Genomic DNA, 5,649 nt, shown 5'->3' with positions numbered 1-5,649 from the left:
GAAATTATCTGTACGTTTATTTCACAAACTGGTACTTTTAGGTATAGTGGTCGTTCCAGTAACATTCACCAGAGTAACCATGATGAACGAATCAAGATGCAGCACGCACCAAAATTCCAAATGCGTGAAAAGGCGCCGAAAGCTGCGTGATATTTATACAGGCATGGATCGCTATTAATATAACTGATTTACACTGAGAACGTAATGAAGCTGTTTGAAACATTTCCAGAACTCCAGCACACAATTTGTATTGAGTCATATCAACAACGTCGAAAATACAACATACATTCAGTGGCCACTTTATTGGGTACATCATAACCACCATGGATGAAGCATATACTAGTTGGGCTGAAGGGCCTGCTTCCTTGTTTGTGATAACTTTATGACTCTATACTCTTTTATTATTCCATCCTGGGTAAATATTCTAAAATTGCTCCAGATTTCTTGAAGTGAGCAGATGGAGGATCTATTTCTCTAGGTACACCTGCTCGTTAATGCAAATATCTAATCAGCCAATCATAAAGCAGCAACTCAATGTATAAAAGCATGCAGACGTGGTCAAGAGGTGTAGCTGTTATCCAGATTAAACATCAGAATGGGGAAGAAATGTGATCTAAGTGACTTTGACCGTGGAATGATCATTGGTGCCAGATTGGGAGGGGGGTGTTGAGTATCTCAGAAACTGCTGATCTCCTGGGATTTTCACACACAACAATTTTACATTACAGCGAATGGCGCGAAAAGAAAACATCCAGTGGGTGAAAACGCCTTGTTACTGAGAGAAGCCAGAGGAGAATGGCCAGAGTGGTTCAAGCTGACAGGAAGGCGTTACAACAGTGGTGTGTAGAAGAACATCTCTGAACACACAGCACATTGAATCATGAAGTGGATGGACTACAGCAGCAGAAGACCACGAGCATACACTCAGTGGCCATTTTATTAGATACAGGAGGTACTTAATAAAGTGGCCACTGAGTGTATGGACAAAAGACTGGAGATCGGAATGTGATTCATACTGCAAATGTAACGTGGTAGCCATATTCCAATTAAGATTCCGATTAAATTACCTAGCCTACAATCTGTGTGAATGTTATCATTCTGGTGGAGGGGAGGGGGAGCAAGAAATTTTCAATCATTTGTACCAATTTTTCTCCCTACTCCAGTTCAATCGGCGGGTTAAGAACGTTGTCACAATAATCATTCAGGATCTTGTTTTGATTTTCATCCTTTGGTTTTGTTTTTCTCTCTCTCATTTGTGTTTTCCCGTTCCGGACGGGAATGAGTAATTACAGTGAACAACCGATTGCAGACGCCTTTTTTCCAGGCTGTAGCCAGTGGAATCTATTACCTTTTCCATTCAGCCAATTATCTCCCCTCCCCCCCAACCCCCTCCCGCAGCAGGCAGATTCATTTACATCAGCTGGGCAACCTGATCCATCTGCAGCCGACGGCTGATTGACAGCTGCAACCGAGCACACTGGTTTCCTGTTAACTATTTGATGCCCTGCGAAAGTGGTATGCACAAACAATCTTTCTTCAACTACCTTCCCCCATTATTGGAACTGCACTCACGAATGTTCTTCGAATCACAAGAGATTCTGCAGGTGCTAGAAATTCAAAGTAACACGCACAGAATGCGTGTTATTCAGCAGGTCAAGGAGCATTTATGAAGAGGAATAGACGACGTTCCGGGCCGAGACACTTCATCAGGACTGATGAAGGGTCTCGGTCTAAAACATCAACTGCCTATTTTTCTCCATCGATGCTCTCTGACGTGTTGAGTTCCTCCGGTATTTTGTGAATGTTCCTCGAGACCCACGTATATTTGAATGTTGTGTCAACAACAATTCAACGAAAAAATAGCAAAAGTAAGAATGTAGAAGCAGGAGTAAGCAATTCCATCTCTTCGTCATTCAGATTCAGATTCATATATATTTATCACATGTACATCAAAGTTCAAAGTACATTTATTATCAAAGTATGTATACTATATCACAAACAAGAGAAAATCTGCAGATGCTGGAAATCCGAGCAACACACACAAAATGCTGGAGGACCTCAGCAGGCCAGGCAGCATCTATGGAAAAAAAAAGTACAGTCGACGTTTCGGTCCAGCGTTTTGTGTGTGTTGCTATGTATAATATATACAACCTTAAGATCCGTTTCCTTACAGGCAGGCACAAAACAAAGAAACCCAACACAACCTATTAAAAAAAAGACCGTCAAACACCCAACGTGCAAAATAAAAAAGCAAGTGGTGCAATCAATAAAAAGTAAGCAAAGACCATTCAGAACTAAAGTTCACGAAAGTGAGTCGAAACATACAGTGTGTCATTTGCGTCACAGCCAACGCAACCTAAGGATATGCTGGGGTTGCCACACGCTAAACCCATATCCCTTGTAATGTCTGCCTGCACTGCACTTTCTCTGTAACTGTAACACTTTAAGACCATAAGCTATAGAAGCAGAATTAGGCCATTCAGTCTATCGAGTCTGCTCTACCATTCCAACATAGCTGATTTATTACCCCTCTCAACCCCATTCTCCTGCCTTCTCCCTGTAACCTTTGACAGCCTTACTAATCAAGAACCTATCAACCTCTGCTTTAAATATACCCACTTGGTCTCCACAACCCTCTGTTATTGTTTTCCCTTGTACTACTTCAATGCACTGTTATAATGATGGCATGTATGGATGGCATTCAAAACAAAGTTTTTCACGGTATCTCAGCACACATGACAATAATAAATCATTTCAATTTTTTGAATACCAACACCTTCCGATTTCTGAAATTAGGAAAAGCGAACACAAGAGAGACTGCCGATGCTGAAACCTGGACGGAAAATGAAACTGCTGGGGGAGCTCGGCGGGTCGAGCATCATCTGTGGAGTCAAAGGAATAGTGAACGTTTTGGGTCAATACCCTGCGTCAGGAGAAGTCGGGTGCCGAGGCAGGCTCTCGACCCAAAAGGTCGACCACCCGTTGCTTCTACCTTTCCTGCTCGGCCCGTTGAGTTCATCCAGAAGATTGTATTGTGCATGACTTAAAACAATAATTCTGAGACAAATTTGCCAATTTGTCCATTTAGTTCTGCTTCACTAAAGTACAACAGATGCTTTGATTTTCTTTGTAAAAAGCAAAAGGCGATATATATATTAGAGGCAAAAACAATGTCTGTTTTTCCTAATTTATTCCATAGTTGAAATTTCTAATGAAAGTCGTGATCATAATTTAAAATCTTACTAAACATTTTCGAAGTTCAAAGTAAATTTAATATCAAAGTGTCATATACGTACCATCGAGATTAATTTTCTTGCAGGCATTTACAGGAAAATAAAGAAATACAATAGAATTTATGAAAAACTATACATTGCAAAGACTGGCAAATAGCCAATGTGCAAAGGAGTACAATCCGTGCAAATATGTTTTAAAAATAAATAAATAATGCTGAGTTGTACAGTCCTTGAAAACGTGTCTGCAAGTTAGAGAATCGGTTCAGCGTTGTGGTGAAATTATCCACTCTGGTTCAGGAGCCTGGTGGTTGTAGGGGTAATAATTCTCCTTGAACCTGGTGGTTCATCACCTTCACTTGACTTTCTGAAAAATTAATGTTTCTTTCAAATTATAGAGTCATCGAAGCTTTACGGAGAAATGCAATTACATGATCAATTTTGCTTTTTCAAGTTGTATGTAAAGATATTTGACGTCTACTTATTCCTAGTAACCAAAATGTATTAACAACATGTATATCTGAAACCGTCTGTAGCACACTGCATGAAAATACATCAGGAATCATCAGACCAGTCTGGAAGGGATTAATATGCTTTAGTACCGTTAAAGTACCATGCAATCTACTGAACTGAATATCTTTTTCTAATTGTTTCTAAATAAAATTTTCTCCGCAATGATCTCCCAACCGCAGAGAATTGACAAAGGAAGAATGCTTCTACTAGTACGACATGAGCAACAGAAGGTACCCAGTTGGTCTCTGTGGCGCAATCGGTTAGCGCGTTCGGCTGTTAACCGAAAGGTTGGTGGTTCGAGCCCACCCAGGGACGAAGGAACTTTTTTCTCTCACAGGGTTTTAGATATACTGATATTCGTGTACATAACTGATAATTTGACTCACTTGGAATTAATCAATACAAAGTGTCTTGCGTTACTTTTCTTGTCACAAGGAGGCGAAATCGTTTCTTAAAGCTTTTCAATGTTGTATACAGTTGCAGTGTCTCAGTTAATATAGGTCTATATGAATTATGTATATTCTCATAAAGGTATCACATGCAAAATATATTAAAATATTTTCTTAGAAATTATATTTTCCCCATAATGCCCTTTCCACGCGCCCGTATTGTTTCTTTTCTCTTTACATGCCTGTTCTTTGGTGGATTCAATCACATGAACATCACTGCTGTCACAGTCCAGAATCTTCTAAAAATGAATTTTCCCAAAAAAAAATTCTCAATTATCCAAATTGTAAAATGTAAGAATTCTGAGGCCGAGATTTGATTTTAAAGGCATAAAATATTTGGTACATTTTTCCATAAGATTTTTTAAATATTTAAATTAATGTGCAGACTTTATTAGGAGCTTATATTTATTTACAAGTCCAACAATTGAGCCCTTATATATAAAACAGCCATTTTGAATTTGCCTTATAATGCAACCTGGCGAGAAATTTTGAGCTTCCGATCTGGGTCCCCTTTGTTTCTCAGTGTAGTCGTTGGCGTATTATATTTTGTATTATCTTTCTTTATTATTATGTTCTTTATCTTATTGCGTATTTTTGCGCCGCACATCAGATCCGGAGTGACAACTCTTTCATTCTTCTTTAAATTTGTGCATTGGAAATGACATTAGACAATTCTGAACATTGAATACCCCTTCTTCTCTCATTTAATTCAGCATTTATTTTGTTTGAATGTGTATTAGACTCCTTCAATCCAGTCCCTATAATTACCAACTCCAGGCCTTACATTCTGTATTCTAATAAAGTGAACCTTGTGTCGTCGAATGCAATTTTTTTCAAACATTATATAATTAAAGTTCGAGTTTAAGTCGAGACAATATGCCAGCTATATTTGAAGTAATTTCAAGGAAATGAGTCTTATATCCACCCAACACTCGCTGTTTCACCCAATAAATTCCACATGGTGTATAATACTATGGTTTTTATCATTGAGTCACCCCGCCCTCCAGTGTTGTCCTCCTTGAACTTTTGATTTTGCTATATTTCATTGTCAGTTATTTTCGATGCAATTCTAACTCCGAACTAATTTGTCCACTCTTAAGCTTGAATGTGGTGTGTCTAACTAGCTTAGACAATCTATTTCATAATATTTACTTACTTTTTTATTATCAAAGTAAACTCTATTCATGTTAAAAATACTTACAAGAATAAACCGTGCAATGCCTTTTTCTCCTTTGTCGTCAATGCTTTCAGTATTTTTCTATTACATTCATGCACATCAATAGCACGGCTGTCGCTCTGTCACTGATGTGGCTTTCTGGACTGGGGCTTGAGCGGCTTCCACACCCAACTCTCTTCAATAGTAGAAGAACCCCACACTGTGGTCCTTCCCCACCGAATCTTTTGCGGTGGCTGAACCGTGCTTTTCAGTGCGTCCTTCAGAACGTACACGATTTCAA

At 38.9% G+C, this 5,649-nt stretch overlaps 1 non-coding gene across 1 annotated transcript; it reads left to right on the top strand.

The window, feature by feature from the left end:
* The first annotated feature begins 3,984 nt into the window (after nt 1-3,984).
* On the top strand, nt 3,985-4,058 carry trnan-guu (transfer RNA asparagine (anticodon GUU)). Its single transcript has one exon. It is a non-coding gene; the product is annotated as a tRNA-Asn (tRNA).
* The last annotated feature ends 1,591 nt before the right edge of the window (nt 4,059-5,649 follow it).

This window comes from Hemitrygon akajei, chromosome 18 (assembly GCF_048418815.1).
Source record: "Hemitrygon akajei chromosome 18, sHemAka1.3, whole genome shotgun sequence".
Lineage (NCBI taxonomy): Eukaryota > Metazoa > Chordata > Chondrichthyes > Myliobatiformes > Dasyatidae > Hemitrygon > Hemitrygon akajei.
Note: the sequence above shows the minus strand (reverse complement) of the source record. Positions and strands in the feature narration are given on the sequence as shown.